Source organism: Centrocercus urophasianus, unplaced genomic scaffold (genome assembly GCF_019232065.1).
Source record: "Centrocercus urophasianus isolate 14NV4802_14NV808 unplaced genomic scaffold, USGS_Curo_1.0 seq_21, whole genome shotgun sequence".
NCBI classification, from domain to species: Eukaryota; Metazoa; Chordata; class Aves; order Galliformes; family Phasianidae; genus Centrocercus; species Centrocercus urophasianus.
In genome coordinates, this window is record NW_024884767.1 from 4,672,707 (window position 1) to 4,700,325 (window position 27,619).

At 38.7% G+C, this 27,619-nt stretch overlaps 1 protein-coding gene and 1 long non-coding RNA gene across 10 annotated transcripts in view; one reads left to right on the plus strand and one right to left on the minus strand.

Annotated features, from left to right (window-relative positions):
- MEF2C (myocyte enhancer factor 2C) overlaps nt 1–1,349 on the minus strand; it is a 122,214-nt gene extending 120,865 nt beyond the window's left edge. For 5 of the 9 annotated variants that reach the window (XM_042822870.1, XM_042822873.1, XM_042822869.1 and 2 more), the window contains exon 1: nt 837–1,349. The gene's annotated coding sequence lies outside the window, so the exon portion shown is untranslated. The remainder of the gene's footprint in view (nt 1–836) is intronic. The other 4 variants (XM_042822876.1, XM_042822874.1, XM_042822872.1 and 1 more) reach the window with 3 other exon arrangements.
- On the plus strand, nt 1,062–27,619 carry LOC122162511. Its single transcript, XR_006169572.1, has 5 exons — nt 1,062–1,248; nt 2,777–2,949; nt 26,938–27,069; nt 27,160–27,257; nt 27,346–27,619. It is a non-coding gene; the product is annotated as an uncharacterized LOC122162511 (long non-coding RNA).

The following is a 27,619-nucleotide window of genomic DNA, read 5'->3' on the forward strand; positions in this document are numbered from 1 at the left end:
CACAATAATTCATCAAGTTTTGTTTGGAATTGTACAGTTAAAAATATTTTTGAGAAAAGGAATTACTGGTTTATGTTTATGCTTTTTTTTTTTTTCAGGCTGACAGAGGTCACAATAAGTTTTACAGAAAATCCTAAGTATTACAATTACATAAGGCACCAATAGTCTTATAGTCTCCCACTTACATTAAACTTTATCTCAGCCTGTAAAAAACTGTAAAGTAACTAGTACAGGCAGTTATGTAGCTCCCTTGTATGAAAGGAGGATGTATAAGGATGACTTAAAGTACAGTGTGAAGACCAAAGCATACTATTCACAGAGAGGCACACTGCCTATGACTTTAATTCCCCCAGGGGTGCAAGGGGTCTTTCCATCTCAAACTTAAGTATTCAAAAGAAAGATGCACAAAGTTATAAGAGCTTATAATACAATGAAGTTTAAGGGTCTGAATTCTTTCCTCAGGCTAAAAAATCAGGGTATAAGCACTACAAGGTCATAGCATTTGCTAACTGTTAAAATTAAATAAGCTTCAAAACCTTCACAGTATTAACCATACAAAAGGCATAAACTAACTCCAGCAAAGTTTAAACACAACGCGGACAGAGGCAATTCAGACATAATTTGAATAGTCAGTGATTTAAGTACATTACTTGCCTTGAAAGTTACTTGCAAGCAATTGACAGAACAACCATACTCTTAAAAGTCTGCAGGCAACCTCAGTCCCTCACCACGTTCACTGACTGACACATTCTACTAATGCAATAGAAAATGTACATAGGGCTTCTGCGCGATGCCCACTGTATTTCATTCCGATGCTGAATTTCACATGTACTTACATTATAAACATTTAGTTGTTTGGATGATCAGACTAGTCCTTGAGATATTTTCCTTTCACAGGAAAAAGAAAAATCCCTTTACTTCTTCCAGCCTTAAATATTCACCACCCGGTTCAACATGCAGCCTTCTTGAATCACACACACAGCCTTCAAAGTCAATCCAATAAGCAGCCAGAAGACGTCTGGTGTGTGTGTGTGTGTGTGTGCGCGTGTGTCTGCGTGTGTGCAGCGTGGAGGAGGAGAAAGTGGCTGAGCTGCTGGTCGGATTAAAAGTAACCGGACTCGTCCTGAGAGCGTCCAGGAAGGAAGTGACAGCAGGCGAATGGGAAAAGCCGAGCAGCTCACAGCCTTTGTAACATCGCGGAGGGGAAGGGGGAGGCAAGGAAGGGATTCAAACTACACGCCTGACGAGGTGTCCTTGTCTGCTTCTCTCCCTCTTTCTCTCTTTTCTTCTCCTTCTCTGTGCCTCTATTTCTCTCTCTCACGATCCCAAACGAATGACTCTCTCCTCCCGAGCTAGAGAAATAATCAGTTTCACTCTTGCAAAAAGGGGGCGGGATCAGATCCCGAAAGCGTTTTAATAAAACAAACATAGAGCAGCAGCAGCAGCAGCAGCAGCTCCTTTCCTTGCCCCTCTAGTCTAAACTAGATTGATAAATTACTCCACTACACTACTTTAATTATGTATATGGTATGCAGAATAAATCACTGAACATCAGCACCTCAATCAAGCACTTTTTAAATGATAATTGCATCTTGGGTGAATCAATCTTTCCATTCCTGACATTCTGCTAATTTTAGTTTTACGGTGGGGGTAATGGCATATGCTGAACGCAAACCTAATGACAATCCTTTATTATACCGAACGGAGGCAACACGGCGAGCCGGTGCGTATTTTCCCCCTTCTGGCGGGGTGCAGTAGCTTGCGGACGCAGCTCCCTCAATGTCCGCGAGACAGACACAGCCCGGGTCAGCTCAGACGCTGCGCGCCGAGTTTGCGGCTAGCGAGATAGGAAAGGGCCGCCCGGTACCCGGCGGCGGCAGCAGGGAGCGCGGCAACCCGCGTGCGGGAGCCGCGGGGCGGAGGCGCGTTGAGATGAGCGCAGTGACATGGCACCCCCCGCTACCCCGCGGCGGGGAGGGACGGGCGGGCCGGCGGCCGGATGGCGCACGGGACGGCGGCGAGCCCCTCGGAGGGCCGGCACCGAGCGCCGGGCCAGCCGGCTCCTGTTTCGCCTGGGGACACCGCCGCAGCGGCGGCGGACCGCGGGCGCTGGGGGTCTTCAGCCCCCGCGGCGTATCCTGCCCCTTCTCCTCGCACCTTTGCCCGGCTCCGTCTCCGCAGGCCCCTGTCTGCAATGCCGCCCAACTTTCCAAACTCATTAGGCTTTACGTCCAGTTGGTGGTGACTTCACCGCGGAGCAGAAGCAGACCTGGTGGCAAAGTTTGGGGCAGCATCGCCTTCAGCAAACGGAATCGCTGGTCAGATAAAACCCCGTTTGCCTAATTGCACTGGGCAAATTAGGTTCAAATCTCAGTCGGCTGTTTGAGATAGGCTCTTGTCACTCTTAACCACAGAAAAGCAGTATTCATAATACAGTGAGTAAAAAGACGGGGTGTTTTTTATAGGTGCAGTTGCATTTAAGCCAGACTGAAAGGTCTGTACTGCATGTGTGCTTGAATCCCAATTATGCACATGTAATAATTTGTGAGTAAAACTGGACTTTGAAGATACTTGATTATATTTTCCTGTAAATAGCCAACTTCTACAACCCTTTGAGTAGCAGGGGAGTTTATTAAGGCAGAGACCATTATTTTTTTTGACAGATTAGGATACTGAAAATAGGAACAGCATGCATGATAAAACCAAAACACCGAATTCAAACAACAGAGATAAATATATGTATTGTTTATTCTAATACATGTTTTTGGTCTTGCAGACTTTTCCCCTACAAACATCTCATTGGGCTACTGACCTACTTTGGAAGTTCCACATTTGACAGTGAATAAATGTCTTCTAAATTCTACTGTACTTCTTAAACCACGGGTGTTCAAAGCATGGTCAGAGCAAAACAAAGCTCCAGCAATTGCTCTCAGTTCAGATCCCTACTGAGTAAGTACCCTTTACTAACTACAAGTCTCCACTGTGCCTTACTCTCTGTCTTGATGAGATTTAGATACAGAGAATGAACATCTCTTCACTGGCAGGCAGTTAAAAGTTATAAAATGCACTCACAGTGACAGTCGTACTGATGCCTAGAACCATCAGGTAGCCAGGCATGAGCCAAGTGTGTTCTCTGTGGTGACAGGCACATTAGTTTGGATGTGTCAGCAGTGAAGTCCAGGTAATATTGGGGAGGATAAACTTTCTCAGCTGTAAGTTTGGCATGAAGTGTGCAACAGGAAGAGAAAAGAGCACGGAATAGTTACATGGACTGACCACTTGCTATGCCACTTCTGCAGACCATTTTGATCTCCCACCACGGCACCCAGCTTTCCACTAGTGCTCATACTTTGTTAGTGGCAAAACTGTAAAAGCGTGCTAAGGCTTCATGCTTTTGTGCTAATTGAAATGACTGTCATCTGCTTTACTGTGTGCAGGATATGTACACTGCCAATTTTCTGGCTAGCTGATAACAAAGCTCTTCAATTGGTAAAACAGAACTTGAGTACTAAAATGTCCTAAAAGTAATTATCAGAATAGGCAAGTATTTCAGAAAGTAAAATATACAGCAGCTTATTACATTTACTACATATCCATGTGGGCACTGGTGGCCTAATCTTTAAATAGTTGTGACCTTCACGTACTTAAGTACCTTAAAGCTGTGCCAAGTTTTTGTCATGAGCACAATTCATCAAATCCATGTAAAGGATACCTCAATTTTTAAATCAGGGTTCAGATGCTAGATGGACAAACAGATATGAGGAAATGGATCATGCTTTCTCACTCATATCAGGGTTAGATAAGGAATGAATTTGTGCAGTATCTTTTGAAGTGTCTAAGGTTATTACTGTGGATTATTTTTTTTTTTCTGTTTTGCTGCATTTAATTTTAAAAGCTGGAATAATTTCAAACAGTGAAAACCTTTGTTCTGGTGTCTGTACTTGTACTGATGCTCCCCAAATGCATCCTTTCCAAATTTCTGACAAAAAACCTCAAATCTATGCTTTTTTTCGCCCCCTTTGCTTTCTGTTTTCTTTCTTTCTTTCTTTCTTTTTTTCTTCCAGTTGACAGGTCATATGTAGGTCTGCTGACAATTTTTTTTCCCTCAACAATGCACCTGAAGCATAGTGTTTTCAGCAATGACACATCAGTCAAAATGCAATAATTATAAAAATCAGATCTCCAAAGTTTTATCAAAGAGCGAAGTATGTCCAAGTATCTCTTCCCCTTACAAATGTGATTATGTCAAGGTGGGCTTAGAAAACATCCCTTTGATGATGATTATCAAAGTCCATTTTTGTTCTTATGTGGATACCAAACATATCTTTCCCTTAGGAGAAATGAGATTGACGGATAACATCTTTTAATGACGTTTAAACTGAAAAGCAGTGAGGTTACTATGAAATGATCCATCTCCTTTGCGTCTTAACCCCAGGGAGGCTTGGTTTCTATTTTCTGTTTAAAGTTCTGCTCACCCCCACTCCACGCCTCGCTCTCCTTCACCACCTCCCTATCTTGTGAGAGCAACACAGTATAACACTTCTTCCCATGTCTGGCTGCTTTTAAACTTGGCCCACGCTGGGTGCAGTGCTTGAAGTGAGCTTTACAAAATTATTTTAAAGTGAGCTGGGGCGGTTGCCACAGCAACCCACCCTGAGAGAAATTGAGGCTATAGATTAATCTACACCACAAGATTATTCAACAGTACTGTATTTTTCTTCATTCATTCAGAATATTCCTTCAATCCATATGGTTTTATAATGAGAAAAAAAAAAAAAAAGTAAAAGACATAAACTTAGATAATTTCAAGGACACATATTCCAAGACCACAATTTAAATGCTTTGTAAAGAGATGAAATGTACATGGTTCTTTGGAAAATCATTTAATTGCAAAAAAAAATTTGCGAGGTATGCACAGCTGACACACGAGCTTTAAATAAAATGGCATGCCATTACTAAAATGGTGTTACATACATCAAATGATGATTACAGAAAGCCTTTGTCACAGGTGTACCTGTGAGTGCATAATACAGCAGAGCTTGCTCTCCAGGCTTTGCTTTTAGCATTAAATCTGAAAACAATAAATAGTACTTTGCAATATCAAACACAATAAATATTAAACACTCACCACATACACCCTCTTTATTGTCAAAATCATCCGCCTCCAATGCTTTACTTAATCTTTCCCATAGTAGTTACTTCACAGTTTACAATTCTTGCACGGCACCTTGAATGTTTAAAAGCACAAAAGCAGCGTATTATTAAAATGCAAACCCATCACACTTAAATATATGCAAAGGGATTAATGAAACAATTTCAATAAAAAGCACACGAGCCTTCTCCAGTGTGCACTTAGGACTGAAAGGAGCATCAACGTGGAGCAACGTGAAGTTTTTGGGGACTGTGGCAGCTCCATTGGAATTCTGCCCGAGAATGCTGCGCTACCAGTAACCGTGGGAGAGCACAGATCTCCGGCTGCGCTCATCTTCCAACAGGTTTTCTTCAGGTTTGGTGTACAGTGTGGAAATGTGATAAAGGCCGATCTGAGACACGCTGAGATGTCAAAGCACCGTGCCCGGCCCTGGCGGCACGTCGCCGGCACCTTTCTCAACACTAGGGTTTATTTAACATTCTGCCAGCGGGCGGATACACAGCGGGAGCCGCGCCGCGCGCAGGTAGGCGCCGCCATCTCCTCAGGCGCCCGCCCGCCGCCCGAGCGCCCCTACGGCGGTCCCACGGGGCGCCCCGCCCCCGCCATAAGGCGCGGCCGAGGCGTGGCGCTGCCCGCAGCCCGCAGCCCGCCGGAGGGCGCCGCGGCGGCCGCCCCGAGCTAAGCGGACCCTGCAGGCGGGGCGGGACGGGCGGCCGGGAGGAGGGCTGCTCGGCCTGCCGCCCGCCGAGTGTCTGCAGGGCTTGGGCGGTAGAGGGGAAGGGAGGTGTGAGGAGCCCTGGATAAAGCTCTGATACGACGTCTCCTGCTAACAGCAGGAGTGGGTATACCGCGTTACACACGTGGGAACTTCCAAAGCCCCTCCTTGTTTTCTGTCTACCTCTTCGGCAGTTGGATTTAATGGGAAATGGAGAACGGCGGGAGAGGAAAGGCAGCAGGCCTCCCGCCTGTGTGCAGAGAGCAAAGCATGCTGGTGGTCTCCGTGGGAACCCGGAGGGGCCCCAATCTGGACAGAAAGTTTTTTTTGTTTTTCTGTTTTGTTTTGTTAAACACCCTGCTTTTTTAGTGGGATTATTTGAGGGCGCCCTTGCTGGTATTTTCAAGGGCCTTAGTCTGATTATAGAGAGAAAATGCTGCAAAATGCACACAAAGTCAACAACGGGAAGGGGGTTGGTTTGTTTTGCTAAATTGATCTGGTTCTAGTAATCTGAAGTGTTTAGTTGTTGTAGAAGGCAGTTTCTGAAGCTGTTGCTTGCAAGTTGATATTGTCCTTTAAATACCTCTCAAACAGTTGTCCAAGGATTATTTTTATCTATGAATTTCTTTACTGCAGTGTTTGCTTTTGTTTCCTTTTTAAATAGCTCTTTAAAACTAGAGATAGAAGGCAGCTACTTAGTAGACAAATATGTTTGTTTTGAAGGTTAGATATTACTGAAACTGTCCTGAAAGTGTAACAATAGTGTTTATTACATAGGAATCTGGAGCTGGTGGTAACCTCTCTTTTAGTTTGCCATGCATACACGCTTTTCAGAACTAAGATAATGCCTAAGGTCCATCACCTCTTTCAAAATGAGGCTGAATGTCTTCCCAGACTTGTTAAGAACTATATAGAAGTGTTAAATTTAGTGCTTTGTGGGACCAGGATGCTCTAGAGCTCATGCACCTCATTCGAACTCCACTGAAGTCTCTTGAAATCTAATGCATGCTGATGAGACCCTAAAATGGAAGCTCAGACTCACATCAGCAGCCACCCAGATCCTATTCCTGCCTCAGACTTAATCTTTGGATATGATGGGACTCCAATTCCTGTACTGAGCACTGCTTCTCTGTAAGGTATTCAGATATTCTCATCATCTTGTGACAGCATTCCTCCATATGTATAAAGTTTATATATACATGTATGTATTTTTGGGAGACAACAGTTGTAGTCAATAAGCTTACTTAAGAGTAACTGAAGGAAGAATTTAACCTGCTAACCTTTACCCTGCTGAGATTTAGGGACTCAAAAATGTGAGTCTAGTCTTGCATGGAAGAAATGTATCAAGGGTTTTTAAGTTTTTCAGTTTTAGCCAGAAGTCAGTGAGCGAAACTTTTGTCTCAGACAAACTGAAATGCTCAGTAACTAGTTTCAACTTTTTTTTTTTTTTTGGAAGTATCTTCTGACATAAGCTTAATTAGGTGAAATTGCAAGCTAAATGGGCTTTTTCCCCATGCAAAAATATAAAAATAGATTAAATATGAGCTTAAAGTGGAAATTTGGAATCGATTCTCCATCTTAACAGAGTTTAAGTACAGGAATGTATTTGAAGAATAATTTTGGAAATGTTGTCACTTCGCATGAACTGCTGTTCATCAGTCTGATTACTTTGCATCTTTATATGCCTCAGAAACATTAGATTTTTTTTTTTTTAAGCAAAACATTTGGTAGGAACATAATTCATCATATGGTTTAATACAACTGTGAGCAAAATCTGCCTAGATCAGTAACTCGCCTTCATCACCAAGAGATGCGGTATCCTTGCTGTTATTAATGTCAAAGGGCACACTCAGTGGAGACGTGCTGTGCTTCGGTGGCTCTGTTCTGAATGGGCTATGACCACAGAGACAGACCTGGATCAGCTCTGAGGCTGCCTGAATTTGCAGAAGGCATCAGGTACATTCCTGTCAACTGCAAAGTACACTAACAGTCCCTGTCTTTAAACTTCTTGGTCTGTTTTTCAGTATCTTGCACCTCCAGGCTTGATGTAAAGGAAGATAAATTTATATTTTATTCCTATTTTATGCAGTTTTAGAAGATTTAAACCTTTTCACTATTAGCATAGTCAAAATGAGTTTCTGCTAGGACGATTCCCCCTACCTCCCTTTAAGAAGAAGGGCTCCCATAAAATAAGTTTCAGGACTGATGTTATAAAAAATGCTTCTAAATAATCATTGCCTTTCTCATTCCTACTGCTATATTTTTTTTGCCCATGTGTGCTGTCCCCAGCATAATAAATAGAATATCCTTTTGATCCCCTTTCACTTTATTAAACAGGGTGGTTGAGGGGGGAGGAATTTTTTTTTTTAAACTGCACATTGCCTCTCTTTTCATGAGATAGTATTGTTTGACTAAGGTACTGTGATATTGCTAGATATTTTGCCAAAAATTGTTTCTCCTAAAACAAAAAAATTGATTGCACCTCTGTATTTTATCTGTGATGCTCAAGTGTTTCCCTGTCTTGCACTGTATGATGATATGATAGCAAGGCAGACAGCCATAGATGGCCAGAAAATACTTAATTAAGTATTCTGCAGCTGCTGCAAATTAGATCAGCATCTGCATCTGTGTAGACAATGAAATCCGTGATAATTTTGAGGGCCAAGCAAAGTACAAATTTGTTTTGGATAGGCCCCCTAGCCACAATTCAAACAAAATTCAAATTAAACTTGCACTCAGGATAGGAAAACAGTGGTCAGCTCAGCCTCTTGTGGCTAAAGGCCACTATGGTACTTTGTCCTGGCTTCAGATGCAAATTCCACCACATCACCAGAAAAGCTGCTGTTATGGCTTTCCCAGCTAGAAGAATAAATTTGTTGTTATTTTTTAATATTTATTTGTCGAGAAGCAATTCTTGGAGTTTTCCAGGCTACTCTTATGTATCTCAGATAAGTGCCCAGATTTTTTGATCGTTTTCTGAGAATTTACGTCTACTTCATATTGATTACCACTTTTCTGTAATCAAAGTTGGAGTAAATGATACGCAAATGTAAAAGGTCAGTCATCCTGTCTGTTGTAACAGAGTATGCTGACTGATATTTGCAGCATAAATTGAACACAAGAGCAATAGATTATTAGTGTGTGGAATAAAGGTTTTGCTGGAACACAGGTAAGATACCAAGAGGTTGCAGGTTACTGTGTGGTCATTTTGAGAAAATGCATCAGTTTTTGATTTTTTAGTAAAGTCCTCATTACTAAGTTCATGTTTTTTGTTCTGTGCTTTTCTGTTATCAAAACAATAATAAATATTAAATTTCTGTTAAGTGTTTTAGAGAGGCCTTTTGAAGCTTGACAGCACTTGTTGATATGTGAAGAAGAACTTGTAACCTCAATGGCCATAAAATGTAATTGCATAATAGTTGGGTCAGATTTCAGATGTGCTTGTGCCACTTACGTTAGTCTACATTAAAACTTCCATGAGCCTTCAGCTGTGATGTCATTGGTTATAACTCTTCCCATGGAAGCACTTTAAATACTGAGGTTAAAGGGAAACTAAGCCTCAGAGGTCATGTTTGGATATGTATTTCGAATTAAATGTATTTCATCTGAGGGTGTTGTTACTGTCGTATGATCTAGTTTCAGCATCTTTGCAGGGCCCCTGGGTGATACGGATGACCCTGGACAGATTTAAGTTCCCATTTCTGTTAAGTTCTTCAAGCCTGCATCATTCAGTTTTCAGCATTATCCATACAGGTAGCGCACTGACATGCGTAAAGGAGAAGAAAATAATGAATTAACTGGAGAAATTTTTGAAATTGAAGGTTGTTGTTTTTGCACCCAAGCATGGACGAAACAGAGTGAACTATTTTTATTTTTAATTAATAAATTAATCTCCAGTCAAATGTATGCTGAAAGTCCTTGTACTGAACCATAATCTTTGTCACTACCATCTCTGTTCTTAAACTCTCGATAAAATTTAAATACTTCCATTATAGTGGCACTAACTGTTGTCCTTCTTTTGTATCTACGACAGCCCTGGTGCTGTGTTGCAAGGCTCCTTTCCTCCAGTATCTCTGGGCACAACTGTCATCCTCTTGGCTCTGAATGAGATATGGAGTAAGGCTGGGAGAATATCTGTGGGTTTGGAAGGCAATTACAGGATTTTCTACCTGTACGTGAGAGTGGAGGTTCTTTTGGGTCTGGGTATTTAGAAGGAGTGAAGATGGCAAAAATGAATACGGGCATAATAAATACTGTTAAAAGGACTGTCAGTGAGCAGGATAGACAGATAAAGAATTTCTGTATGAAGTTTGATTCCTGCATCCTCTTTTTCTTATTCAACCCAGAACTTTTAAAGCTATTTACAAAATAGTTTCTCTCAGGAATGAAGGGACAAGTGCTTCTTTGCCTGAAGTAGGAAACTGTTCCCTCGTGTTTCTTGGAAAGAATACAAATTGAAATCTTATTACAGTGCGGTTGTATTTGCTTGAGATCTTAATGCTGTCAAAAGCATAGTGGTTCAGAACTGAATGCCTAACAAAGTCAGACAATACAAGGACATGAAATTAAGTGGATAGCCATATCTTTCCATGGTTAGGAACCATCTCCTGATATGCAAGTAGGTTATTTCACAATCTCTTATGTTTTTCTCAACATTGGTAGACTCATCATACTTCTATAATTATTGTGCATTATATTTCTTTGTTATCATCAAACATTCTACAATTTCACACTCAGGAGATGGACTGATGTTAGGCAAAGGGCTATTTATATTAAGTTGTACTGGATAGAGTGTATCCTGCTACCACTTAAGAAAGGAAGGGAAAAAAGAATGAACACAACTAATACCTTTAGCACAAACTGTAGAAACCACTGATATTGCATACTTCTATATCAATTAAAGAAACTAGAGAGACATCAAAATTACTGGGGGCAAGCTTTTATTTCTCCCTCCTACCCCCATTTTTTTCTTTTTATTTTTGATTCTGTCCCTCATTTTTAAAGAGGTAAGACAGGAAGGTTTGTTTTACTGAATTAATGTGGTGGGTTTTATACTAGTCAGCTTTCAATTTTTTGCTTTAACAGATGCTGCCATGTTGTGGGGTACAGTGCATTGGGTACGTTAACGTTAGATTGAACGTTATTGCAAGCATAGCTTTTAAGTGTATCTATAGACGAGCGTTATTTAATGTGAATTTATATGTATATTTATATTAATGAACAGAGCAATAATTTGTTTTGTTCATTCAGTGCACTAATTTTATGTCTCCAGCCAGCTCATCTACCCTAAGTAAAATCTATATGTTTATCTTTTCTAAGCTATGTTTATTGAAATTGGTGTAGAATACAGTGTGTTGAGAGCTGTATACAGAATGCATTGTGCTTTTGTCTTCTTTTAAATTTTCTTTAATAGTGCTTCCCAAACTCAGTCCATAATGCTTGTTGCTTTCAAAGGAACAAAAGGTGATTTACTATGCAGTAAATTGTTAGTGCTTACTCTGGAGAAGACACTTAGTAAACAGCCTGTGTATCTGTATCTGCAAGTGATGTGTTGTCAGTGCAGTCTGCAATACCTTGATTAGGGTGAACTGTACTGTCTGGCAACATTTTTGAAATGGGATAGCAGGGAGGAGCTGTGAGTAGGGGTGGGGAGTGGTGCAGGGATGCCAGGGGCTTCTGCACATCTACATAAACCGAGGTGGGGGGGGGTAATGGCTGTGGAGCAGTCAGTCTGCAAGCCACTATAGCATCATGAGTTCATGAAGCAGCCAGGGGAGGCAGCGGCTGCCCGTGCTTCTTGCAGAGTGACAAGGAAGAGAATTCCAATCTCTGCTGCTCCCTGACATGTTTCTGTTTCTTTGATTTTTCAGGGAGATGGTGCTCAGAACAACAACTAATGGATTTTTGAGCAAAAGACTGTATTAATTAAAGCCCACAAAAAGGTTTTGTGTATTTTGTAGGATTAGATTTTGTCCTATACCAATGAGAAAATTGCTATAAATTTAAAGTGCCTATATATGTATTTACACTCTTCACATACCCAAGTTTATAACAGAAATATGAAACAAAGTTTGAACATTTCAGCAGTGTATTTTTGAGGTAGATGTTAAAGCTAATCATCCTGCATTTTCCTCCTCATTTTTTCTATCCAGCTTTTAAATGTAACTTCATTGCCTTCAGTGGAAAGTTACCAGTTTTCACCAGTGTAAGTGAAATGAGAACAGGGCTTTGAAAATACCATTCAGTGCTGTGTGAAAAGCCTTGAATTGAGGAAGACAACATAGAGTCACTAAATAGTGATATTTTTTTTTTTTTGCGCAGCTTTGTGGTTAAATCTCATTTTATATTTACATGTACTGTGGAATAACTAATATGGATGTCTTCCTGACACTGAATCTTGCATTTGCACGAAAAGACAAACATGTGGCTGAAGACTGAGCTAGATTGTAGCTTTTCAAAATAAAGATGTTAAAAACATAGTTGCAAAGTAAACTGCCGTAGTTTACAAAGTAGACAACCAAACAGGTCCTGGGAACAGATGGGATGTTGATCTCTTAGTTAATAGGGAAGAGCTGGTCTGGAAATAAGTGTGTATTTTAGGGCTGATTTTTCTTCTGCATGAAAGGTAGTAAAGCTTCAGTGAATTAAAGAAGTTTTTTGTTTTTTTTTTTTTTTCTTTTTTAGATTCTCCATATTTCATATTAACAATAGAAACATACTAGAACTTCATTTACTGTGCTTATGCCTGACAATGAGAAAAACAAAAAGAAAAAATACTAATGAAGGGCATGAATATAAATTTAATTGCATAAATTACATAATGTGTAATCTCTCCTCTTTGCAATATTTAACAAGCAGAAAAGTAAAATATTCTGTACTAAAAGTACAAAAAAGTACAAAATACTTTTTTTCCCCCAAACACAGTGCAATGTAGAGTAACTTGCTAGTAATTTCTTGAAATTATTCAGGAATTTGTTACTGTAATTACTGTTTCTGAGCCTTTAAAATCAACGCAGTAAACTGATGACAAGATTACAGTTTACAGAAGTAAAGGCTCTGTGGCATAAGCTATGAGTTTTTCCTAGTGTAGCAGGTACAATGTCTATGTAACTCTAGGAACTGCCTTTAGTGTTTAAAGACTTCTTATTTAGCAGTTTGTGGTTGTAATAGCTGTTTAGGGGATTTGTTTCTACATTACAAATGTTATGCATGAAAGAACAGTTTTTTACAAGCATTGTTTAATTTGGTGGCAGCCTAAAATTTTTTATTTTAATTTTTTGTTATATTGTTGTTTTTGTTTTATGTTTTCTACTTCATCCTAGAAAGCAACAAGATTATTTAAAGGTTTAAGTATAGGGATACTTCAACTAGTAATGTTTTATTTCACTAGTCTTTTATTTTAACATAGAATAGGATGTCCGTATGGCAAGCAAAGGTGTGGTAATTTTCATACAACACATTATGCTGTTCTTTTTCTGTCTGCCAAAATGAAGAGAATGTCCACAAATTAAGGCCTGAAGTACCTCTACTGAGACTGGAGTTCCCTGTCAATTTTGCTGGTCCCACACCAAGCATCCTAGATGAAAAAAGCCCACAAATCAGAAATGTTTAAAAGGGCCTCAGATATTATTATCCAGTCTAATCTTAGTCTGTCTTTTGCTGATAAATCATTATTTTGATGTATGAGGGAATATCCACTACAGAAATAGTATAACTGTAAGTTGACGTACGATTCCTTTCTTTCCCCTTAGTGTCTTCTATGATATTCGTGTGAATTGTGAACATGGAATTGGTTTTCTCAAAAAGATTCATATGGTCAACTTTTCTGTCTGTTTACTTGCTTATATAAATGTTTTCAATTTAACAAAACAATTTGTAATGAATACTGTGAAACAAATTTTAAAGAATGAGCTCTTGAAATAGAAATCATAATAAAAATGCTTTTCTCCCCTCCAAAATATTTATTTTAACATGTGAACACATTTTCCTACATTTTCACATTAATTGAAATCTTACTGTTTTAGGAGAATAAATCTTCCCTTCTCTTCTTCCCTTCCCAGTTCTTACACAAATTAAAGCACATACGTGCATAACTTGTGATTTTTAAAGCAAATAACATTTTGTAAATTTGTGGTATCATTAAAAAGCATTATGTCAAATGGTAGTATTACACAGACCATTTTATAATTTACCTTTTCACATTAGCAAAAGCTACAGTATTTTCGTTTTGTGATTATCCCTCGATTACCAAGTTTTATAGAAGGTTCTAAATATTCCTAAATTTAGTCCTGATCAGTTACAAAGTAATCTTATGTTGATGTTCAGAAGTAGTTTATAAGACTCTGGAATATCAGTTCCAGATACTGGGAACTGTCTACAAACAACAATACTTATTTATTTGGAAGGACAACTCCTTTATTTCAAAGGAGGCAGATTAGGGAGTAAAGGCAGAACACCAGTACTGTAGCTCCTGGCTTCCTGTATGGAATGTTGCATGCTTCTCCCATTCAGATTTATAGAAACAATTTTAAATAAATAGATTATAAATATCCAGTTACTTTCAAGAAACTTTTCTTGGCAACAGAATCTAAAATCAAGCTCTACATCAAACAAAATGTGAGGCATGCTACAGAGCTTATCTGCTTTCTCCTGAAGAAAGCTTTTTGAGCCACAAGCCTAGAGCTAGCTGAATCACCCTGTGCTGCAGCAAGCAGAACGGCTCTAAAGATTTAAAATCATTTTTAATCGTTTTCTCTATTAAAACTCACCAGTGCCCTTCTTCTGCTTCTCCAGGAAGTCGTACCCGTCAGCACCTGCTGAGGGCTTTGTTGATCAAACCGGCAGGTAAAAAAATTCCTGTAGAATAAAGCCAGACCAGCTGGCTTTGAAGAGAAACCCCCCAGTTTGGGTTGTGTTTGCCTCACTCACCCTCTCCTCAGCAGCCCTGGGCTTTTTCTCCTTTGGTTGTTGACCTGTAGGCTGCGTGATGCGGGCGCACAAGTGTCTGGCAGGCCAAGGTGCACCTGCTTCTGTCACTCGCAAGTAAATTTAGCTGTAAAAGGTATCACTGACAAGCAGACCTTTGTCAGTGCTGGCAAACGAACACAGCATTGCTGTCCCCCTTCAAAGTACGTTACAAGTTCAAATGGAAAATATCAAATCAGTCATCTTATCCAGGAATTGCTTATTTGAGAAGAAAAAAGGCCAAATTGCTTTCACATGGAACAAAACTTTCCTCCTTTACATAGATGTTAAAATTACATTCCAAGAATAATCTCTGAACAAGACAGGGTTTTGTTCTTTTAATTGTGGCTGGAAGGAAACTTTTTTTAATGGAAATGCAGCATACACATATTTCAGTTCAGGTTATTAAGCTGTGTTAAGTATTAAAGTTGATTGCCTTTCTTTTCACTAACTCATTGTGCTTTTTTATCCAAAGAAATATTAGAAGACTAAAACCTCTGAAATAGGAGGTATTAATCTCATTCCCAAAATTAGAAAGCATGCAGTGTTGAGAGACTGGATGTCAAAATTATATGTTCATAGCACTTATGCGATGGGAATCTAGGAACCAACCACTTTTCAAAATGGGAGCTAAAGTAGATGGAGAGTCTTCTGAGAGTAAAGCCATCTAAACTTGGTCTTGTCCTTACTGGATTATGGTAAGTGTATTTATCATTTGTATCTGCCTCTTGCTTTTTCTTTCTCTTTTTTTCCTAGAAGTGGCTTTTGGTGACTTAAATAGGAAGATGTAATTTGCATCAGTGTGCCTTATCACAGAGATTCAAAAAAAACCACCTAGTTGTCAACCTAGGCTTGTCAGGAGTGGTATTAGCATACCTAGGTACTCCATGTTCTGATTGCAAACCCTGTCATAAACTCAAACAACTTCAGCGAAAAAATTCAAAAGTGTGTGTTTTACTACAATATGCTGTTTAAAAGGACCAAAGTGTTTCTTCTATAAAAGTGATGAGAAAAAATGTGGGTCAGGAGCTCTCTGTAAAATAAACAAGGTTCCCATTTACTTACTTGTATAAACAACCACTCACCAGGCTGTATATCTCTGCAGGGGCACCCTTTCAGATAAAAACATGGACCTGATTGGCATCACCCTGTATCCATGGAAACATTTTAAGTACCTCTCTCTCAATATGTACTCCTCTTATTCAGGGTTTAAAAGTTGAGTACTGAATAAGTGTTTTTATTTAATAATTATACAGGAGGTACTTTGCAGAAGGTTGGTGAGGGGAACAGGTTCTTGTTTTTTTTATCTGTCATAATAAAGCTTTTATGTTTTCATCATATTTGATAGTTTCATTTCAAGCCTCCCATCAGCTCTTATTCTTAGATTAAAAACAATGAAAGAGAATTCTAAAATTTTGTATGATCCAATAATGTTTGAAAAACTATAGTTTGCATTACCTTCAGACATAAGCATTGTGCTAATTGTACTAAACTATACTATTTATCTGCTTGAAGAAGAAATAGTAGAAAAATTAATAAGAAAAAAGACTGCATTTTCATTTGGAAACAGCTATACCCACCTATGTGCTATTTTGTAGAAAGTAAGAGCTTAATGATCAACTTGAAACCTGATTTAAAGACTGAAAATAAAGGAGACACTTTAGCATAGAAATAATTCAAATAGAAGATAATAGTTTTCCTATTATGGTCTGTCTGCCCTACAACTTAGTTAAAATATGAAGCCAAGTAACTAATAGAAATGTATATTCTTTTGTCTCTGTATTTCCATGCAGAGAAAATCCAGTGCAGATCAGATGTAGTTATTGCAAGGTTGCCTTGTCTCAATTTCAAAACTCTGGGAGTTGCACCTATTAACTGGTACAACTAATGCCTGCTTTTAATGTAGTTTTGCTTACAAAGTATGAACATCTGATTGTTACTGACTATCAGTTAAAATTCTTTATGCATTTTTTCAAATCCTGTCGTAATTTTATTGATGGAAAACATTTTCTCCACCTGGGCCAAGTTGTAATACTGAGATGCCTTGCTAATTATGAGTGCTATCAGAAAAACGCATTTATGTCTAGAAAGATCCAGTAGTTCTCATTGAAACCCAACTGCTTTAGAGTCTTATTTTGCTAAGTTTATATCTCTGCATATTATTTTCATTTACTCTTGTTACTGTTTTTATTTGACACCTTGTCTTGACAATCCAGTACCTGCTGAGTGCAGATGGCACAAATGATCTCTCTGCTGATTAGGCTGGAACAGTCGCTGTAGGAATTCTGAGTAAAACTTCACTATCTGATGAAAGTTGCTGCCATTTCACTTGCTAGATTCTCTATATCAGTCTTACACATTTATGTATATACATTTATTAAAATGTAAAGATTTTAAGCATTGTTAAGCAATTAAATGTGTTTGACTTTCTGTGAAGCCTTCCGTGAGTGATGTCTGTAGGATGCTCCATTTGCCCTGCAATCTAGATTGCCACATGAGAACTAAGATTACAGTTGCTTTTAGGAACTTTTTCTCTGATCCAAGAAGGCATATCAGTGAGGAGAAACTTTCAACTCTGGGGAAGGGTGCAACACATACGACAGTTCTGTGCATTTTCCTTCTGTCCTGTGCCTGTCCTTGCTACATGGTCAAGGTTGCTCGGGTACTTACTAGGAAAGGAGAAACAGAGACTAGTCTTGGTTCAGACCTCTGCAAATTCAGTCTGACATGGGCAGGGAAGATCTGACCTTGTTCATCATCCTAAAGAAATAAAATTTCAATTATGTACTTCAGGATTATTGAGCTGACTGCAAAATACAGTATAGGTTGGACTAGACTCTGCCACACAGAAATTGTTATTTGCCCTCTTGCCATGTGAAATGGGCAAAATTGTGAATTATCTTAGCTACGGTTTGTGAGGAAAGAAAAGAATGAGGAAAAATGATAGTGTTACCACTTGGGCACATAAATCTTCATCTAAGTAATATGTTCTCAGCTTTATGATTTTTAGCTTTTTAATCCAAGATGTCTTTTTTTTTTTTTTTTTTTTTTTTTTTTTTTTTTCCTTTCTAGCATTTGTTAAAGAATCACTTCCAAAATGCTAGAAAGTCAGCCTGAGCATATTGCAGATAAAATCTGTCTCCCTTCTCCATCACGTAAAATAGAGATACAACATTTGGCCTATATTCAGTTTTTCAGGTGCTAAAAAGCTATGACAAAACTGCACAGATCGTATGATAATGGGCATATTATACAACTCTAGATCATCATCATATGCCCAACTTATTATTACTACTTTAGTTTGCTACAGAGCACTTTTACAGCACCATCAATTTACATGATACTTCACAAGCATAGAAGCTTATTGCATAGTTTGCATGTATAGATCAAATATAAGCAATACTAATTAATATGCAGGGTAGAAAGCAGGAAAATGTTGAGGTTTACAGCAAAGGTGTGGGGAGTGTAGCTGTAGAAAGAAAGGAGGAATGAGTTTGAAGGCTTTTAAAAATTATCAGCAGGCTAAAACACAGACAAGCAATTCTCCAAGAACTACCTCTTAGTTTGGAGACATCACAGTGAAACAGGCCTCAAATTGTGAACTTTCTATGCTTGAAACATACGCAGATGAAAAGGACTGAATAAGAAAGTAGCTACATTTAAGAAACTTGTATGCAATTATGATGGCTTAAATTTGGGCTTAAAAAGAGGGATAACAAAGCTGAAAATACAGAAACTGTTTCCCCTGGTAAGAACAGACAGTTGCCAGTAGATAAGTGGTCAGTTACAGCAGAAAGGTGATAGAATGTTAAATCCCCAGTTCAGATGTGCTCAGATATGCATAACTAAGCCAACAACTAAACATTTGTTGGTGAAGTTGCGCGTGGCCTTTTGTGTATTGTTGCACAGTGTCTGATAGAAAGAATGCAAACATATATTTGGCAAGCAGGAGGGGCAGTGTTATATAGATTTTCCTAATATGAAAGAGGAGCTGGGATTGTGTTCCTAAAGAGTAAGTAGATTGAGAGGCACCTAGGCAGTAGAGGTGTAGCTCTACTGAAGAAGAGAAGTAGCTTCAGCAGCAGCATTCTGATCAGTTTGGAGAGATGGCTGTAGGGCAGGGTTGTGGTAGATGAGGTGCGATATCTATTCATTGAAGTGGATTTTATCAGTGAGAGGGAGCCAAGTTTCAACAAAATAGAAGATTATTGAGGAAACTAGTTGCACGTGAAAGGACACAAAGTTAAAAAACACATAGGTCCATAAGAAAGAGAAGGGAGTAATTAATAGGAGTTGGGGAAGCAGTAAGAAGGAAGAGAAAGGGTTTAAAAATGTCAGAACTGTAGCCAGAGTGATATGTATGCAATATTGCAGAAGCAAAATCTGTTTTGTATGTGCTAAAACTGAAGCAACTTTTTAAATGGAAAATTAAAAGCATTAGTGCGAAAAGGCAGACGGAATGAGAGGGAAGAATATGATCTTGTAGTGAGTTTGCAGTTATACTAAATTACTCTGTCTAAAGGAACTGCATGCTTACCTATATATCTATACAAGCACAATGAATTCTATAACCTCTAAATCTTTAACAGATTTACAAGAAAGTATGTAGTGAGGTGTTACTGTTGTAGGAAAAAAAAGTAATCTTTGACATGTGCAGGAATACAGCATAGCCAGTGTGCTTGTGTAATGTAATACATGAAGTATAAAAACATGAGGGATGAGATGATGTGATAGGGCCTAAACTTGATATTCCATGTACAGCAGCCTCCATGCAGTCCAGTGCAATGTGTAGCACTGCTTCTTTCACATCATTTTCACATACAAGTATTAAATGACAAGCTGATTAAATGAGAAAGCCTGTTGCAGAAAGTACAAATACATAACTTCACAACAATACCTTTATCCTAATAGATTTTATCTCAGTTAAAGAAACAAACCAACAAAAGTCATTCTGGGATACATACAGATAGATCTGTGTCTTTGCACTGCGGGAATAAAAGTATGAGCAGTTGTAGCCATTAATTTAAGTGTGCTTCAGGATTCTTTCAACAGAGAGAACTTAGCTAGGAATGTCTGCTCCAAATGAGAAGACTGATTATACTTTATTTTAAAGTAATAAATTAATGGTGAACCTCTCTGCCAAAGTACAATTTATTACAAACTATTTTGCTGCTTTGTGTTACTGTTTTGCTTATTAGTTGCCAGTATAGCTGCCCAGGAATTGAAGAATATATATGATAGGGAATGATTCATAGTATCTAAAAGCAAAACCCAAAATCTCAAAATGTTACAAGCTTTTAGAACTAAAACATTAGCAATATGGTGTATTGTTAAATTAAATTATTTAAAAAGGAATATTTAAAATAAACATTGGAAAAGATTGGCAGGATCAAGGAGTTTGCTAAACATTCCCAATTTCATATAAAATTATTTAACTCCAGTTCCTGCAAACCTTTTTTTTTTTTTTTTTTCCAGTTAGCTGTTGTCCTGCAAGCTCCAGTTTTATAAATGTGTTGTTTTCAGTAAGCAGGGAGCTTGTTTTACATCTCTCCATACCAGTAAATAAGAAAATGGGCCTCTTCCCTGTTTTAAGCCTTTCATACTGTATGAATAGCTGATTTGAAAATTATAGATTAACCTAGGTGGATCTGGTACAACAGCTATGCACTGTTAATAGCTATAAACATTAGGTTTCCTAATGTTGAAATTTTAAAATTGTTTGTAAGTCGCCAGTTTTCAACCATTAAGATTTAAAGTTATCCTTTCGGGATACGTTCTTTATCTTAAATTTTCTGTAATGATTCAGCACTTACTTAAATTAGAATAGGAGTAGTATTCCAGATTACATATGTTCAACTAATCAACCAAACAAAAATTTACAGTTTTTTAACTGAGAGTCTCGAACATGTATGGATGTTAATGGAAGAAGTTAACTGCGGACAGTGTGCAGAAGGTACCTGCTGCCTGCCCAAATAGCATATCTGCCAAAGGTGAATTTGCCAAGAAAATACCAGGTCATGGATGCTTGTTTGAGAGTTCAGCTGGGATCCTGGCCCCGAAGAGTAGGAGGAAGTGAGTAAAAGTTGTTGGCATGCTTGTTTGCATAGAGCCAACTTGGAACTGCATGGCAACTAATTGTTATATTTCTGGTATTTTAAGCACTGGGCATTCTCCTATCACAGAATCTGAGGGCTTACTAAAGTGTAGAGTAAGCTCTGTATGTTCTGCCCTGTACAGAGGCAGATATGCCACCAGGTGCCCACTGCTTAAAGAATCATAGAATACAAGGTTGGAAAGGACCTAGAAGATCATCTATTCAGTCTCCTTTTCTGCTCCTTATCTGCTCAGTCTCAATTCCTGATAAAGAAGATTGTATATATTGGGGCTGCTCCAAAAGACACGCTTCCTACTTTATGATGTTGGTTAACAGTTTCAGAGGCAGATGTTGGTGATATAGCAGTAGAGGTTGAACCTTGCCACCAAAGGGAAGTGCTTGCTGAATGCTTATTGAGACCAAACAGTGGATGTGATTATAGGGAGCTGTCAGATCACAAAATGAAGAGTGTCTCTATCAGAGTATCCGCACAGATTGGCAAGTAATGGTGCTGATGTTGAAAAAGAGTTTTGTAGTGCAGAACTTGCTCTATCAGATAGTTTTATTGTGCTTTTTGTATCTGAGGCAGTCTCCATGGAAATAAATAAGAGGCATTGCTTCTGGGGCCACATACACATCTCTGTTTTTTTGTCTCTGCAATTTTTCTAATGGTATGATACAGGGAGCTAGCCTCATGTTGAATTTCTCTCTTTGTCCCACACTCCCAGCTCTTAGCACTACTGGAACCATTGTCTGGTTTTCCAACTAGATAAGAATTCAAATGAAATTCCTGTGTTCTAAAGAACTAGGTTGTGCAGTAGCCATTTACATGCATACAAAATGTAATTCTGATCCTCTGTTGTTTTTTGGCATTAATATTACCATATTCATTGAGACTGAAACAGATCTGCTGCCTCTAAGAGCCACTGATTTTGACAATTATCTAAAATCAGATTATAATGGCAATCTTAGGAATTTTGATTAACCTCTAAATAAATGTTACATTAGAAAAACCCTGTCAAATGCATTAATGATAAGTTGGGAAGTAGTAGTAATTGCAGACATGGCATTATAGATAACAGCTAATTGATACCACCCTCTCAAATATGTATAGCACATCAGCTGCCATGAAGCTGGAATGATTATAGTAATATTTACAACAGTTTAAAAACATTAGATAAGATGTAAAATGAAAACATAGGGTGCTTGGTACAATCATCTCACTTTTTGATTTGTGACTTTGGACAAATACATTTTTAGTATTGATTGATCATTAACACTTCTATTTTTCTGAGGAGGTAAGTATATATTGGTTTGTTCTAATTAGATTCCAGGGGAATGTCATATGGATGAAGACTATAGTTAACTAAAGAGAGATGGGTTGCCCTTAGCCCCTGCAACTCAGAGCTTGTTCTTTGGATGGCATTTAGATGACATTGCTATGTTTTGGGATTACTTAGTTTTGAGTGTTATTATCTGGTAATGCAGTACTAGTCAATCTTTCTTTCTTGCTTTTTTTTTTTTTTTTTCCTTCTCTTTTCTTTCCCCCTTCTATTTTGTAGTTGAGAATTAGCAAGAGAAATCTGGAAACATTAATTCTTCCCTTCCATTAGAATTTGGCTTCTTCCTTCATACCAAATACGTATTAATATAAGGAAATGATCTGAGGAGTTCAGCTGAGGCTTGCGATAACTGATTATAAAAGAAGCTTTTCTTCCAATGTCATGGAAAAGACTGTTATTGTTTTTAGCTCATTACATCTCCAACTCTGAATAGCTTTGCTGTTTCACAGGAGCAATCTTAACGGTTAATAACTTTAGCAGAGATCTGTGTAATACTCCTATTTGCATTTTGTGAGGAAAAAAAGAAGTGAGGAAGAAATAAAGCAGATGCTCCAAGTAAAACGTACATGAAAAGAGGCGAATTTAGCATGAGCTCAACATTAAGAGTGACAGCCCCACTAGCACACATCTATAGTTTGGGCATGCCAGCTCATATTTCCTTGGAGATACCTTTGTTTCCCAGAGAAACCTTTGTTTTCCAGCACTTGCAAGGAGAGAGCAGAGAAACTCACCTAGCAGTTTTTCTGAGCAGACAAGTTCTTGCTTATGTCAGGGTTTCTGGGTTTAGGTCACTGTTTCAAAGTGAGGAGACAAGACAGGAGGGGAAGGTGACCCCAGTACTGGCTCTCATCAACTAGGGCATGGTTCTGCAGTACCCAGTTAAAGCAGGCAGAGCAGGGGCTGTGACGGAGTCCCTGTGGAGTGATCAGTCAGGTCTACCCAGTGAATACAATCAAGAGCAGTAGGATATATGGCCAGAAATAGAGCTGGAGATAGAGCATGGCTCACTGTTCCAGCCAGGAACAAAACTGCAGCATGCAACAGAAGGGGAGTGGGATGGTCATCCAACTCACATCTACAACATCTACTCACAGCAAAGATCTACCATCCATCCGAAAGACATAAGCAGGATTTGAGACCACTACACTTTTTTTGGAGGCAGTGGTACAGGAATGGTATATGTTTGTTAAAGAAGGCTCACTCACTTCATATTGTTTTATATATATTTGCAACTCTTACCTGTCAGTAAGTTATGACAAAATTAGATGCCTGTTGATGATATAGCACAGCTATATATGTATATATATATATATATATATATTGCACAGCTCTGTGAAGCCAGAGGGAGCTTTATCAACAACATGTAGGCATTGGCAAGATGAAAAACTGAGATGTGCAGAGGACAGCCAGCACCAGCTATTCCATCATTTCCCAGCACATGAGTTGAGGTGAAAAAAACAATTTTGGAGGGAATTTTTGGCTATAACACTGAGATGATCATCATGCCTGAAGTGGACATCCTGTTTCTAGCTGACAGTTGTTTTTTTTTTTTTTTTTTGCCTTACTTGATGTAACTCCTAGTATAGAGCAATGAGGGGCATTAGGGTGAGAGGAAAGTCAGCAAATACAAATTTGGTCAGCTCCCATGGTTAGGATATATCTACTCCTGATCTGTGTGATTTGGAGAGGATAGAGTGACAGATTTGACCCACGTGGTTGTACAAATGCAAACCTGAAGCTCCCAAAGAAATAAAACCATAGCTATGGGGGCTTCAGTGCTCCATTCTCTGTCCCTGAAATCACAGGTTGTAAAATATAATACCAAGCCATTAGATCAAATTCTGACCATGTAGTTAGTAGCTGTCATCCTTTTAAAAAGTAATAGTAGCAGTAGTGAACGTGGCATCATTGTGGTAAGAGTAAAATATCACTATTTGCCCACTAATGTAGTTAGAATTGTGAAAATGAACCCAACTCCTGTGTTTTCATTAAGCTGTCTTGAATGAATTTTTACTATATATGTATGTATACAAGAAGTTCTTAATCTCATGTATATATGTATATGTACCTACTGTGATAGATTTCTTCAAATTAAATCCTGCTTCTGGAAGGGAGGATGGAAAAAAAAATAATAGAAAAGACAAAATCTCCAACTGAAAGTGGAGCTGTTTTGGGACCATTAATGTATTCTTACTACTTTTGTCAATTATTTGAATTTGTTTTCTGGTATTCAAGCTGGCATGAAGGACAACTTTACAGTGAACATATAGTCTTCAGTCCTAGATATGAAGACAAATTTATTGTTATTATTTTTTTATTTATCAGATATTCTTAGAGACAGTTGTCCAAGGTTTCATTCCCTGACTTCTTCCCAACGCTATGGCTCCATAAATCAGACCGGGAGCGTACCTGCTTATACAGCTGTGCCAGGTGAATAGTACTAGAACTTCACCTAGTCAAGGGAAGGGATGTTCTGTGGCAGATTCCTCTCTCATTCCCAGCTTCTTTCTTGAAGCAGAGAAGTAAGAATCTGTGTCCTAATGCAGGAAACAAGACAATGCCACTGACTGATCTATGGTGATTTTCATAGCTGGTTGAGAAGTAAACCTCAAGGAAATTTGGGGAAAGGAGACAGCCTCTCATTTCTTTATGTTTGAATGCAAGATTATTAACAGGAAACATTATATACAATTCCATCTATATTTTCCAAGTCATTTTCCACGCACCAATCCTCAGCCAACACAACTGGCATCGTTCCCATTAAACAGACACTAATTTATAGCAGCTGAAGTCCTGGATCTTATTTAACTTTCGTATTCATATACTATAGTCTGGGAAACGTCAATAAAGCATGCAGGTTTTGAAATGCATAAGATACATGACCACAACATAACTATTTTACATATGGGCTTGAATAGAACTGTTACTTATGCCTGACATACTATGATGTGCTTTATTTAAGGCCCTATCTCATTCTGTAAGTCTCTTGACCTACATTCTGCTACAGTTTTCTCTTGGAAAAGAGATTGAGGATTCAGACACTGCTTCAAGTAAATTAGAGAAATGGAAGTCTTTACCAAAACAATGTGATGAATTCTTCCTTGTGCAGCATTGTATTGCACATTGCCTCATATTGATTTTATGCCAAACTTAATATTCTGTTTTTTTGGTGGATGCAGCCTTGGTACCAAGGATATAATATTGGTATTAAGAGATGTGAGCAGTAAATGAGTTGAGGAGCAGGTATGGGGGAATAAGTTGGGAAGCTAGTATGGGGAAACTAGAGTTATTTGATATGGAAAGAGTAGAAATTGGTCTGCAAAGCAGAGGTTAGGATAACAAGCAGCTGTGAAATACTTAGCATCACTGACCGCTTAAATAATGTCTGTCAAGTTTTCTACTTTAATTACCAATTAGAATAGAGGGAATAATTTTTGCATATTACAGCCATTGTGTTAGGCTGCCCGCACACTTGGGCATGCATCTCTGACTTTATTTTCAGTTAACATCTGGAAGATTTTCTGTGCCACTAACTGAAAAAAAGAAAAAAAAAAAGAAAAAAAAAAAAAAGGAAAAAACCCTCAACGCAAAAACAAACAAACAAACAAACAAAAAAACCAACAAAAACCAAACAAACAAACAAACAAAAAAAAAACCAAAAAAAACCAAAAAAACCAAAAAAAAACCAACAACAAAACCACCACCCTATTTTAATTTTAAAAATGACAGTCTGCATCCTGCAGTGTGTGTCTGCAGCAGTGGGTGGATTCTCTGGCAAATTTAATAGCCACAGAATCACACAGAGCCCTGACTATTACCAAATGGTGTGTGATAAACAGACGCAGAAACTTATTTTACTAAAATATTCTCTTCATTTAGTACTTAAATACACTAGCAGTGGCCTTTTGAAAAGCCTTGGGTCATGGAGCAACAATTGCTGTTGGAGTCTCTGGGCTGCTTCATTGTTTATTTAACTTGACAGCAAGCTAGCTACAGTTTCACAATTTAGATCATTTATTTTTATGGTCAAAATGTTTGTACAGTAGCAAAACAGCTTAGTGTATCTCTGCAATGAAAGAGTGCCCCATTCTGCAGCTGCTCTGCCTTTCTTTAGTTGAGGCTTCGTGCAGAGTGGGTGCTTCAGAAACTTGGCAAACTGTTAGATCAGCCATGTGCTAGCCTGCACTGCTTTCCCTGATGTGTGAGTATGCTGTGCCCACAACAAGAATACCTTGGGAAGCTCATCCCAGAATTGCTCACTAACATATCAGGTAAACCTTGGGGGGAAAAAGAGATTCTGCAATTTCCCTTGAATGAGAGAGCACACAGATACAAAAGTACAATTTAAGAGCTTCCTCAACAATGCTATTAATGTGCCGGTGATGTTAATTTTTGTGTTATATAGGAATGTTTCATTGAACGTAAGGAAAACCAGCAAGTAATGACATTTTATACCAACAGGTGCTTGGGGTGGTCAGTGATGGATCCTATTGGAATCTTCAGTGGCCTTTAGTGCTGCCTGTGAATATTCATTCGCTGCATCTGAGTCCAGTAAATAATGTATCTTAAGAAAAAATAAGATCTCCATCTGCTTTCTCTAGTACACTTCCACCAAAGTGCTAGGAGAGCATAAGGAAAAGTACAGAAAAAAGAGGAATTTTTCTTGCAGATCGCCTATTTTATCCACAACATGAGATTCTGTGACCTAGGGCAGTAGCACAGAGTTGAAGTCAGGAGGTTTTCGTGAGGACCCAGAATCTGAGCAGCATCTAGACAGGACACCTAGAAAGAGGAAACCTTGGTGAGTACAAGTCTTTTGATGTCTTTGGGGTTTTTCAGTGGCAAGAGCTGAAGCCAGCAGCCAGTATTTGGCTCACCGGGTTTTTTGTAGATGTGAACACCACCTACGCCAGTGGCAAACGATGGTCCCTCATATTGTTCATAAGAAGAAAGTGAGGCTTTGGTGCCATGAATCCACCCACTGAGAAGGTGAGTGAATTATGGATGTTGTTATATATCTATAGAAATATCTTCAGTTATTTGTATGAGTTTTTCTCACTTCTTCCATGCCTCACAGAGTCCCACTACTGCAGGAGGACTATAGCACAGGCAGAAGTACCAGCTTGGCCCCTGGTAACTTCTCCCATTCCCAGAAGAAATTCACTCCTTCCTGGGCTATGCACGTGCATCAAAGCAGGTTCTGAACTATTTTTCAGTTTCCACTGAATGCTATTTTATCCTCTGAGAGCTCTGTAAGATTGGCATTATCCTGTAGCAGTATCACAGCCTGCAGTCATTTAATGCCTCTTCTTGTGAGGCCGGGATTCCACGCCCAAGTGCATTTAGTAGGT